The following is a 13,247-nucleotide window of genomic DNA, read 5'->3' on the forward strand; positions in this document are numbered from 1 at the left end:
TAACACAGCATCCATTCTGCAGCCCATGGATCAAGGAGTAATTTCGACTTTCAAGTCTTACTGTTTAAGAAATGCATCTTGTAAGGTTATGTCTGCCATAGGTAGTAATGCCTCCAATCCATCTGGGCAAAGTAAGTTGAAAACCTGGAAAGGATGCACCATTAAGACCATTTGTGACTCATGGGAGGAGAGCAGAATATCAACATTAAGAGGAGTTTGGAAGAAGTTGATTCCAGCCCTCATGGATAACTGTGAGGGGTTCACAGTTTGTGGAGGAAATAACTGCGTATGTGGTGGAAATAGGAAGATAAATAGAAAGGGAGCCTGAAGATATGACTGAATTGCTACAGTTTCATGATAAAACTTGAATGGATGAGAAGTGGCGGCTTAGGGATGAGCAAAGAAAGTGGTGGTTTTTTTTTTTTTTTTAAATCTTAATTTTTTAAAATCCATGAACGCAGGTGAAGAAATGGTTTCTTGAGATGGATTCTATTAGTGAAGATGTGCATATTGTTGAAATGACAACAAAGGATTTAGACTGTTAATGTAAACTCACATAGTAAGTTTGATAAAGCAGTGGCAAGGTTTGAGAGAACTGACTTCAGTGTTGAAAGAGGTTCTGCATTTCTACTGTAGGTAAAATGCTGTCAAACAGCATTACATGGCAGAGATAAATCTTTCATGAAAGGAAGAATCAAATGATGCAGCAAACTTCATTTTTGTCTTATTTTAAGAAATAGCCACAGCCATGCCAACCTTCAGCAACCATGACCCTGATAAGTAAGCAGCCATCAACATCAAGGCAGGAACTTCCACCAGCAAAAAGATTATGCCTTGACTCATTGAAGGCTCAGATGATTGTTAACATTTTTTATAAATAAGTTTTTTGTTTTTTTTTTTCTTTGAGACCGGGACTCCCTCTGTAGCCCAGGCTGGAGTATAGTGGCATGATCATAGTTCGTTGCAGACTTGAACTCCTGGGCTCAAGCAGTCCTCGCACTTCAGCCTCCTGAGTAACTGGGACTACAGGTGTGCACCACCACATCCAGCTAATTTTTAAAGTTTTGTAAAGATAGGGTCTTACTATGTTGCCTGGGCTGGTCTTGATAAAGGTTTTTTTGTTGTTTGTTTGTTTTTTTAATTTTTTGCCCGTGACACAGCCCCAGGAGATTCTGAGAACATGTGCCCCTCGTAAAGTATTTTTAAATTAAGGTATGTACAATATCTTTTTTAGACATAACGATGTTGCACATTTAATAGACTATAGTATAGTATAAACGTAACTTTTTATGCACTGGGAAGCAAAAAATTGTGTGTCTCGCTTTATTGCAACATTCGCTTTATTTCAGTGGTCTGAAACAGAACCCACAGTATCTCCGAGGTATGCCTGTGTATAACAGTATTTCGTGTCTAATCTATGAATCAGTCTTTGAATAGGTGAATTTGATTTATTTATATTTAATATTACTGGAGTGTTTGGACTTGTCCTATCTTATTTTGTGGTTTTCATTTGCCTTATTATTTATTACCTTTTCCCATATTTTGTTAGATTATGCACGCTTTCTTTGCTCTTTCCCCCGCAGTGGTTTGCACGATGTGTAATCTGTTTCTTTTTGTGTTGGTGTCCACCTTTAATGTCTAGAGTCAGACAGTGTCCACATTATTTCTCCTACCCTACAAATAAGAATCAGTTTGTTTCTACTTCTTTTTTGGTTAATAACATTCTTGTTTGCTTGTGTTTGTCTGTAATAAATACTTACTTTTTAGTTAATTTTATGAATTTCTTGGCCTCCCTGTCCCTTTCTTGGATTATTTTTATTTTGCTTTGTTTTGTTTGTAACCCTTTCAGAGAAGATTTTTGAAAAATTCAAGTCCTTGTGTGTCTAAAATGTCTTCACATTTGAATGCTAATTTGACTGGATATGGAAATATATATTCAAAATCATTTTTCTCCCAACTTTGAAGATATGTTTTTCACAGATATTTTTCTGTCATCTTTTTGCTTTTAAAGTTGTCGGTGAGAAGTCTGATGCAAGACTAATTTTCTTTGTAGAACTACATTTCATTAATTCAGTGGAGCGTATTTTGTTTTTCTTATTTTAACAGTTCCGAAAGTGCTTCATTAAGCAGGTTTTCTTGGGTGCTGCTGCTTCTGTTTGATGAACTTGGTTCCTCTCTCTCATTTTTCCTTCGTTCTTGGGGGTGTTAGTTGTTTGTTCATCTCTGTTTTTGAGATTTCCAGATACTTTGCTGTGAATATGATGTCTGAGTACTCTAGGGGATATGGGAGAGGAGCAGGGTCATACAGCTAACTGGGAAGCGCTGGTATCTGGTCTTACTATTTGTCAGGTTGTTAATACACCTCTTGGACACCATCCCTCTCTCTCTGTTCCTAATGTCCACAATAGAGAGGAACATCCTCAACTTGATGAAGAGAATCTACAAAAATCCTGGAACACATGTCTGCGTGGACATGCTTGGTGCTAGTGTAGAATTATAAGGTAGGAAATTAGTCCTCAGTTAATCCTTCTAATGGTTGTCTGGGTGCAGTTCTTTCCTGTTTCCAGTGTGCATCATCTAGAAAAGAGCACCACAGAAGCCCCCGCTAGCTGGATTTTGGGGCTCTGGTTTCCTCTTTCAGTCTGATCCTACCTGCCTTCTACTGTTTCTGTCATATCTAGGGATTTGGAAAGAGGAAGGGTAGCTAGATCATGCTCATGCACTATTGATTCAGTCAGCTCTCTGAGCTTTCAAGAATGTGTATTAAGTTGATTTCACAGAGTCAGAAAGGATGGGGGGAAAAAGGATCTGTGGGAAAAATCCTGGAATCTCTCATTGCAGCCTGTGGAATTACTGTAGTAGAGTGCAGTGCAGTGGTGTACACCGTGGAGAACTCATTGCTGCTTGTCACATCAGGTTATGCAGTGGAAGAAGAGACAGGGCAATGAACTTGTGCCTGCTGGGTCAAGACAAGTGTAATGTCTTTGCTCTGAGCGACCAGGCTCTGCTGAAACCGATGGATGCCTGGCTGCTTGTCCTGTAGTGTGGCCTGCTTGTAGTGAGGTTCCAAGTGAATTTCTTGATAAATAAAGGTTTTGTCAGAGCAGCATTAGGAAAGAACTTACTCTTTAAAAAATTGTACTGTAAAATTTTCTTCATTATTATAGGAACTCTAAAATGGGAAAATTGTTTCTTAAATAATAGATTCACAACTTTTCAATAATTGTAAAACCCTGACATTATTTATGACCTTTTTCTACTTTCCTGAAAATTCTTATTTTCAAGTTAAAATGAATTAAATTTGGTATTGAGAACTTCATCATCTCACCTAAGGTTTGGAGTCTTCTAGGATATTACAGATCTAGATTTAAAAAGCTTTATTTTAGGTGTTTCCTAGTTTATAGACTATTTCAAAGATGAAATATTCAGTCTCTGCATTAATTCTTACTACCAATTATGCAGTAATCAATGAAAGCTGAGTTACTTGAAACATGGCTCCATATGGATACAGTGCAAATGTTTGGATTTAGATTAAGTCTTGAATATGCACAAAAAGCCTATATACACTCTCTACAACATTTCTCATGTGCAGTTCAGCATTTAATGGAAGTTGTTTAGAGTCATGGGGTGTGTTCTCACACATATTGGTGTGTAAAAAACTAAACTTCTTTATACTCTGTATTTTGTCCTACATTAAAATATTACTCTTTGCCTGCTCTAACTAAACAAGGAATAGAGAGGAACATCAACTTTTTATATGAAGAGAATCTACAAAAACCCTACAGATAACATCCTACTTAATGGTGAAAGACTCAAAGCTTTCGTCCTAAGTTGAGAAACAAGGCAAGGATGTACACATATCACTTTTACTCAACATAGTACTGAAAGTTATATAAAGATGGGAGAAGAAGAAATAAAACTGTCTCTGCTTTCAGATGACTTGAATGTGTACATAGACAATCTCATGGAATCTACAGAAAAATTCCTAGAATATCAAATGAATTCTGCAATATCACAGGATATTAGATCAACACAAAATCGATTGATTTTCTACACTGATAATGAATATGTAGAGACTGAAATGTAAAGTCATGCCAAAGAAAGTGAAATACCTAGATACACATCTAACAGAACACATCTAATGAAAAAATAATATTAGTGATAGAAATCAAAGAAGGCCTAAATAAATGGAGAGACATATGTTCATGAATTGGAATACACCATAGTACAGATGCCAGTCTTCCCCAAATGGATCTATAGGTTTAACATAATTCCTGTCAAAACTCTGCAGGGCTTTTATAGACATAGACAACATTATTCTAAAATGTGTCTGGAAAGGCAAAGAACCTAGAATAACTAAAACAATTATGAAAAGAATAAGGAGAGAAATCACTACCACAGACACTGAAAAATAGTTTGACAGTTTCTTATAAAATTAAATATGCTCTTATGAAACTAAATATGCAGTTGCATTACTGGGTGTTTGTCCCAGAGAAATGAATACCTGTATTCACAAAAATCTGTACATGGATGTTCATAGCAGTTTTATTTATAATAGCCATAAACCGGAAACAGCCCAGGTGTTATCCTTCAACATGTTAATTGTTATACTGTGGTGTATTCATACCATGGAATACTGTGCAGCAATAAAAAGGAATAAACTATTGATACAACAACTTGGATGGATTCCAAGGGGCAAAAACAATCATCTCAGGTTGCATGCTATATAATTCCATTTATAAAATTCTCTTGATGTAACAAAACTGTAAAAATGGAGAACAGATTGGTGGCTGCCAGGAATTAGAGATGGTGGTAGGTGGTGTGCATGTAAAAGATAGCATGAAGGAGCCTTGTGGTGATAGAGCACTTCTGTGTCTGGTGGTTATACAAATCTCCACATGTGATAAAAATTTCATAGAAACTACATACACAAATACATGTGAAATGATGAAATCTGAATAAGCTCTGTGGACTGTACCAATGTCAGTTTCCTAGTTTTGGTATTTTACTATATTTAAGCATGATGTTACTGTTGGGGGAAACTGGGTGAAGAATACATGAAACTTACCTGTCCATTTGTTTTGTTGGCCACTGTTGTGAATCTGTAATTATTTCAAAATGAAAAGTTTGAATATAGATACATATTATTCATTAACTGGAAGGCAATTATCCCAGTGTGGGTGTTTCTGACTTACTGTGTAGTGTGGTTTTCGTTTTTAGCAGTAATGCCTGATGATGGTCTGGGAATGAAGGTCGATGTGACAGAAACACACTATATTTTGCAGTGTGTTGCATGCTAACAAATGTCAGTCTTACACTGGTATTTTTATTTTTAAAAAGTAAATATAAAATCAGATAATCAGCCGAAAAATTATCTCTACTGAGGTGAGAGCATTTACCCCTCACCATGTTAAAAGTATGTACTTGTATTTTATTTATTTATTTATTTATTTATTTATTTATTTATTTATTTGAGACGGAGTCTCGCTCTGTCGCCCAGGCTGGAGTGCAGTGGCCGGATCTCAGCTCACTGCAAGCTCCGCCTCCCGGGTCCACGCCATTCTCTTGCCTCAGCCTCCCGAGTAGCTGGGACTACAGGCGCTCGCCACCTCGCCCGGCTAGTTTTTTGTATTTTTTTTTTAGTAGAGATGGGGTTTCACCGTGTTAGCCAGGATGGTCTCAATCTCCTGACCTCGTGATCCGCCCGTCTCGGCCTCCCAAAGTGCTGGGATTACAGGCTTGAGCCACCGCGCCTGGCCTGTACTTGTATTTTAGAGCACTGATTCTTAACTTTTTCTGAGTCATAATGCCTTACAATGTTCCATAATGAGGAAGGATATAGAGTTATCTTAGAATTGCAGTCTTAAACATCTTTATTTATTTGGCTTAACTTACTACATGTAAAGAACATTTTAAAATCCGGTATGCATTTAAAAATTGCTATCCTGGTCTATCTGAAATGAATTGCCTTGTCTTGTGAAAAGGTAAATTAATAAAATATAAATTGAGACATTCTTTATAGCTATTAACTTACTGTTTCTTATCATTTGTATAATATGCCAGTTTTTGGAACTCTTGAAATAATCAAGCCAAGAGTTGTACTTAAGAGTGTAATTTCTTTCTGTCTACCCTAGTCTGTGATAAAATAGCTCCTCAGTAGACTCTTCCCTGTAAAAGAGTCTTTTAGAGAATTTTGGAAATGGGTGTCCACCAAAAGAGTTGTGATTGTAGCATTATGTATAATGTTAAAATGCTTAAATATTTTTTAAAGGATTGCTCCTGCTTGTAAGATAGTACAGCCTAAGTAAGCCGTAAAACCTTTTGATAAAACTTTGAACTATTTCAGAAGGACGTAAATGAAGTCAGGCCTGGTAGTGTGTGCCTGTAGCTACTCAAAAGGCTGAGGTGGGAAGATTGCTTGAGCCCAGGAGTTCAAGGCCAGCCTGGGCAACATAGTGAGACTTCATCTCTTTAAAAAAAAAATTTAAAAAAAGGGTCATAAATGAATCAGAAGTTTTCTCTTTGGTTTATAAATAATCTGCAGTTACAGCTGTGTGTGGTGGCAAACACCTGTAGTCCCAGCTACTCAGGAGGCTGAGACAGGAGGAAGACCACTTGAGCCCGGGAGTTCTAGGCTGTAGTGTATTATGCTGATCGGGTGTCTGCACTAAGTTGGACATTAATATGGTGACCTCTCGGGAGCCAGGGTTACCTCTAGGCTGCCTAAGAAGAGATGAACTGGCCCAGTTCGGAAATGTAGCAAGTTAAAACTCCTGTGTTGATCAATAGTGGGATAGTGCCTGGAAATAGCCACTGTGCTACAAGCCTGGGCAAGGTAATGAGGCCCCATCTCTTAAAAACAAAAAACAAACAAACAAACAAAAAAACCCTGCTATTATAAGTTATACAGGAATCGGTAACACCTTTTATTTCAGATTCCAGAGATGCTATTAATGTATTTACTTTTATAGTCCTTCCCAAGTGGCACCAAATTTGAATGTGTAGTTTCATTTCCCGTTTTAAGTTATTGTTTATTAGAAACAAATATTTTAGTAATGTTTCAGTTTTTCAGAGGACCTTCTCTTCCCAGAGGCAGAATTTAACTTTTATATTACTTACTCTTGTACTATTTACCATTTGGATATACAGGCCCTGATGAGTTCTAGATTAGAAGACATTAGGCTTGTGTCACAGGTACTACTCCCGACTGTGGAGTTTGGGATTATCTATTTTAAAGGGATGATTTGTGCCTCTTCTATGGTTAGGAAAAGAAGTTTGATCTTCTTTAAAGTAGCACGTCAGTAAGTTTTATTAAAAATAATACCTGCATGGATAAGTGTGCCCAGCACAAACTGCCTTGCAGCCTGGAGCCCAGGTATGTGTAATATTAAGAAATGAACAACATATCCATAGAAATGTAGCACACACCTTCCATAACCCAGCTGCCAAGTGAAATGTTACATACTCTGAAAGATACTTTATGCATCTGTAATGTTATCACTTGTCATATAAAACCAGAAGGAAAAAATGAAAATCTTTTCCTAAGCTGCCTGAAATTTCACATGCCTGTAAGAAACAGATATTTCTGAAATCACAATTAAAAATTGATCTGGCATAAACCCTCTGTAAATAAAAAGTATTTAGAATTAGTAAAGATTCTTGAGCATGAGATGTTTATGGGAAGTAGTCTATAGGTACCATATAGGTGGGTTTTTCAGTCATATAAAAGTATTTGAGCAGACTGAAAAATATGACAGAAATAATTTATGTGTTTTTTATTTTCTTCACTGATTTTTAGCTGTGGTACTTATTGTTCTCACTGTGTTATAAGGCTCAGATCAAACAAAATATATGTTAATACAAATGTATAATTTATTCTACTTTAGTGGTAGGGTAAGATTTAAACTGGTGGCTCTCAGTTTCACCTGGGGGAGATTTTTCAAAAATACCTATGGGCCCCACCCCCAGAGATTATGATTCAGATTTACGTGGCTTAGGCTCACATTCAGAAGCTTCCATGCAATTCTAATATGCATCCAGCCTTGCCTACTGCTGATTTTAACCTATAGAATCAAATATTTTTAGATACTAGTGGAAAAAGATATTTTCAACATTTTAAATTCTGATGTTCTTTAAAAATTGTTTTTAACTTAAGTTTAAAGAGTAAAAGGGAATATTTCTTTTTTGACGTTCATAATTGGAGCTTAATTTTTTTTCTTCTTCCCTGCCTCCCATTTTTAACCACTGTCTGCTCATTTAGGGATAAGTGAAAACCACATTTTAGAACCCTTGGAAATTTTTTCTGATGTGAAACTTCAAGCTAGACCCTCCCCCACACACCCCCTTTGGAAACTCCTCTGCATTGATTGCTCGTCCTTTCCTCTTCCCTGAGAGCCCAGAGACTGTCCTGCCTGCTTCCTTTCCACTGCCATTCCCTGGAGCTTCTGATTAGTGCCCCTGGTCCTCTGCAAGTCAGATTACCACACCGCCTCATTCCAACTCGTTTTCTTGGGTTCATAGTACCTTTGCAGTTTTCTAAGGGCTCTTAGTGCTTTTAACTAGAAAGGGATTTTTTCATTTTGTTTGTTTGTTTTAAAAGGGTCCTTAGTGCCCACCCCCTTCCTCTAAAATCCTGTGTAAAATGACAAAGTTGTGCACAATTGATTATTGTAAGTTCTAGTACAGGAACAAGAACAAAAATGAAAAGTTAATATTTATATAAATTTCAAAGCAGAACTCATGCGCTGAATCTGGGTAGTTCGAGCTTCCTAATGGGGCTGACTGGCATAAGTGTGTGTATTTTAGAAAGACAAGAGAAAGGAGGGATTTTAGGGGCAGGTTTTCTTTCCTTTGTTTCTTCTACCACAGTTCTCTGATGTGGAAAGTTCCAGTTGAGAGGAGGATCTGGGGCTTTGGGCAAGAGTATGTCGGGAATTGCAGTGGGGAGCAGCTGTAAGGAGAGAATTCCTTGGGTCAGCAGACTAAGGTGGCAGTTTCAGGTAACCCCTACTCATAAGGAAAACAATGTTTACCCTTTCTTTGTACAATTCAAGTTGGATCATGTTATTTCTCTGCTGAAAACTATTTAGAGACCTTCCATTTCAGTCTGAATCAAAGCCATCATCCTCACTGTGGCCAACACAGCCCAAAAGATTGGCATCTCCATTTCTTCCCAGACTTCCCTCTCACTACCTTCCCAGTTGCTCCCTCAGCTCCAGCCACGCTGCCTCCTTGCTGTTAGGCACACTCCAAGCCTGGTCCTCCTTCAGGGCCATCCATCTCCCTCTGCTGCCTAGCCACTCTTGCCCCTGATTTTCTTGCCTACATGTCACCCCTCAGCGAGGCCTCAGCTTCTCCAGAGGTGTAGGACCCCAGCCCTGCCTGTTCTCTTTCCCCACTTGACTTGCATCTCTGCGCTCTGTTACCTCCATTTGTGAAATGGGGTTCGTAGTTCCTGCCTTTAGGATTGTTGAGGCGATTAAAAGAATGAATATAAGTAAAGTACTTAGCATAATGCCAGACACAAAATTAGCCCTCAGTCCATCAGATGTCACTGTCTCAGTGCTGCTGCTTTGGGAAAAATCACAGGATGCTTTATGTTTCTATGGTGTTGCTGCTGTGGTCCCAGAGGGACACTTAACATTAGACCCTGGCCTCATTTTCCTTTCCTGCCTCTTTCTCAATGTGGGAGGAAGTGTATCCGAGATACCCTTGTCCCCTTTGGAAATTTGTCCTCGGGAATTTCTGAAATGTTGGCTGCCGTGGGAAAATGGGGAGGAAGGGCAGGCCCGGGACCTTTGCTCTTGTGTTTTTCTCACATGTTGTTTTTAGTTGTATTTAACTTTCAGAATGTTATTTGTATTTAGGGAATAAGTTACCTTCTAAAGTAGGGATTTTTATTTCTTTTTTAAAATGTTAGATAAGAAATGACAGTCTTGGTGTTTATTTGATAGCAGATTAGTTTCTTAGAACTTCAGAAAGGCTTTTCAAAACACTCAAAACAGTAGCTATTTTAGTACAAAAATACATATGGAAACTGAATCAACTTACCTTAGGTCATAACATGAGAAACCTTTAGGGAGTTGAAAATGCTAAATTTTCTTTTTTCTTTTTTTTTTTTAAAAAAAAAAAAAAGCTTTTTGAGGTAAGAAATGTATGCCTGTTGAAGAAGAAAGATAAGTTTGCAATACAAAAAATCAGCAGTTAGAGCAAACTTTCTAACACAATAAATTTGGAATCCTATTATTCGCATTGCATGTTGCTGAACAGACTGAACTCTAAAAGTTATTTTAGTGTTTTAGAATGTACTAAAGAATCGAGCCGGGTGCGGTGGCTCCACGCCTTTAATCCCAGCACGTTGGGAGGCTGAGGCAGGTGGATCACATGAAGCCAGGAGTTTGAGATCAGCCTGGCCAACCAGATGAAACCCTGTCTCTACTAAAAATATAAAAATTAGCCAGGTGTGGCGGCACGTGCATGTACTCCCAGCTACTCAGGAGGCTGAGGCAGGAGAATCGCTTGAACCTGGGAGGCGGAGGTTGCAGTGGACTGAGATCATGCCACTGCACTCCAGCCTGGGCGACAAGGCGAGACTCTGTCTCAAAAAAAAAAAGAATTGGTTTGTTTGTTTACACACAGGCTGCTCTGCTTGATCACTCTCTTGTGCTTACTGAGAGGGGCCAGGTGGGACCGGTTGGTGACTGGTCTCAGTTCTTGGGGAATCCCTGTCCCAGCACGTTAGGAAGTTGTATGTGTGGTCATCAGGTTGATCTATAAGCCTTATATAGAGTCGTAATAAGAAATTATTTCTAGTGTAGTGTAAACAGTGTCTAATTTAATATTTTTAAAATTTTAATTTAGATTTTAAACTTTGAAACCCAAGAAAAAAATTATAGGTTCTCAGCCTTTGTGATACTGTGTCTGGTGAGTAGGAAAACAACACCTTTTAGAGTGAGACTCTCTTCATAGATATATCTAAATCTTGGCACCTGGGACGCAGCCAGGCACAGAGTAGGCATACTGTTTTGCTGGGTTAAAATAAAAGAGGGGCTGTGGATGGCTAAAAAAGGAGGATGATGAAGTTAGGAGAACACATGCCCTGATTGCCCTTTCTCTTTGGAATTGGATGGGGCAGTGCCAAGCCTGCCTTACTCCAGATGGCTCACTTGTCCCCCTTGCTCAATAGTAAAGTCCTTGAGAGAGGGGACTGTGTGTTTGTTTATATTTTATCAGTGTCCTATCACCTGGCAAACATGACAAGCTCTTAATGTTTATTTAAATTAATAAATGTTACAGAGATGAACCAAGGAAATGAAGATTATATTAATTGTGGTCACCCTCTGTGGTTCTTCCTGATTTCTTTGCTCATGTCATAATTCCTTTTCTTTGCCTTGTATATATTTAATGAGTCCTAGACTCTTAGAGGACCCAGTGAAAGCTGTGGTTCCTGTCTTTAGAGAGATACAAACATACATTTTGGGTTAGTTTCAGAGGTGTTTGTTGAACACTGTGAAGCCCTTTCTGGATCTGATCTTGCAAGCTTATGAGGTTGAGTAAAAAGTGGACCCACAACTGTTTGGATGAACACAAACAGTTTTGAAATAAGCTTTGGAACATAAAATACACGTGTAAAATAGTGTTCTTATTTTTGTGCCTTTGAATACGTGACTCGTTCATTGTTGTTTTATATACTTGATCTCCCATTTTCCCTAGTGTGTTTTAAATTTCATAGATATGACTTGAGTAGGAGATTGTAACGGAAAATTGGAGGTAAGGTTATAAATGGATCTGTTTCCAAAGGAAACATCAAGTCATTGGGTACAGTATTCTTTTTATTTCCTAAAGTCAAATAGACTTGTAGATGTTTGGTATATTTTATATGGTTTTCTTAAAAACCCATTTTGTATAACAGAGTTTGTATGTAGCAACTCTCCACTGACATTTGGAGGCCCTTGTTAAGAGTTTAAAAGAGACCTAACATGGATTGAGAGCTCCAGTAGATGGAAGGATGCCCCTGAGATGGTGTCACTGATTCATCACCATGTTCCAGGTTGTGAGTCTCAGCTTTGTATTAAGTAGTGATTAGTTTCTAGAGGACCGAAACTGGCTTAACAAAGTGTTTCGTGTATATACTAATGTATACACTAGAACACCCATCAGTTGATTTACAATGAGAGGTATTAAATGTTAGTCAACACCAAGCTTGTATTCTTGTATCAGAGTGGCTGGGGTTTTTTTTTTTCCCCCAAATTTACCTACTTTCAGAGTTTTAATAAGATACTCTACCAAAAAAACCTGATAATTTGTGTGTAATATACGTTGATTAGGTTTAATCATTTTTAGGAACATTTGTGATCCATTGAAACTCCCGAAGTCACACTTTGAAGATTCTTATGGATTTTTGCTTAAGGTCTAGAAAGGGCTCTTATGACATCAAATTTCAGCTCATGTATTCCTGTTACTCCCAAAGCTTTTCACAAGGCTTTTTTTTTTTTTTTTTTTATAGTTATGGCAGAACCTTCACTTGGCTGAAACCCATTATGTTCCACCTGGAGACAGAAGATTCCCTTGGTTTTAGATTAGTTCTAGTTTTGTACTCAGTTATCAGTTTGTGAGGTACCTTGCCCTCTATCCCGTGCAAGGCTGTATTATCAATATCAGTAAACAACTTGATAAGAATTTCTTGGATTTACCGTCTAGCTTCAGTATCAAAATGAATTTATTAATTAGTAGAGGCAAGAATAGAGAGAACTTGAGTGTTCCCTGACTTTGTAACCTTTGACTCCTCCAGCTGTTGTCAGGAGAATAAAGGGGGCAGCTTTTCATATGGTAAGGAGGCTTTCCAAAATTGTTTTTATGTTACTTTATGTAAGATAAACAGTCTTCAAAATCCTTGGCTATCCGTGAATCTTACCAATTAGAGGACTGCCTATTGATCACTTATCAGTTTTTGAGTTGTCCTAAACCCAGCAGAGCACTAGGAAGCAAGCAAATAAAGACTCCTGGTAGATGAAATGGACTGTCCTAAGTCCATGTACAAAGCTCATGTATTTTGCTGGTAGCTATCATTCAGGGTCTCACTCAGATCCTTATTTAGTTAATTTTACATATAATTCTAGCAAGTTCAGTAAATTTGTATTTCCAGCTGTCAGCTGATAGGTAACAGGGACTTCCTAAAGTCAGGTGCCCTGACTGATAGCAGCAAGATGAGAAAGAATCATGAAATCATCGTCGAAAACTTAAAAAAC

At 37.9% G+C, this 13,247-nt stretch overlaps 1 protein-coding gene across 2 annotated transcripts in view; it reads left to right on the forward strand.

Moving 5' to 3' along the window:
- Positions 1-13,247, forward strand: part of SNRK (SNF related kinase) — a 62,083-nt gene that overhangs the window by 20,349 nt on the left and 28,487 nt on the right. The window lies entirely within an intron of this gene.

Source organism: Mandrillus leucophaeus, unplaced genomic scaffold (genome assembly GCF_000951045.1).
Source record: "Mandrillus leucophaeus isolate KB7577 unplaced genomic scaffold, Mleu.le_1.0 Scaffold829, whole genome shotgun sequence".
Lineage (NCBI taxonomy): Eukaryota > Metazoa > Chordata > Mammalia > Primates > Cercopithecidae > Mandrillus > Mandrillus leucophaeus.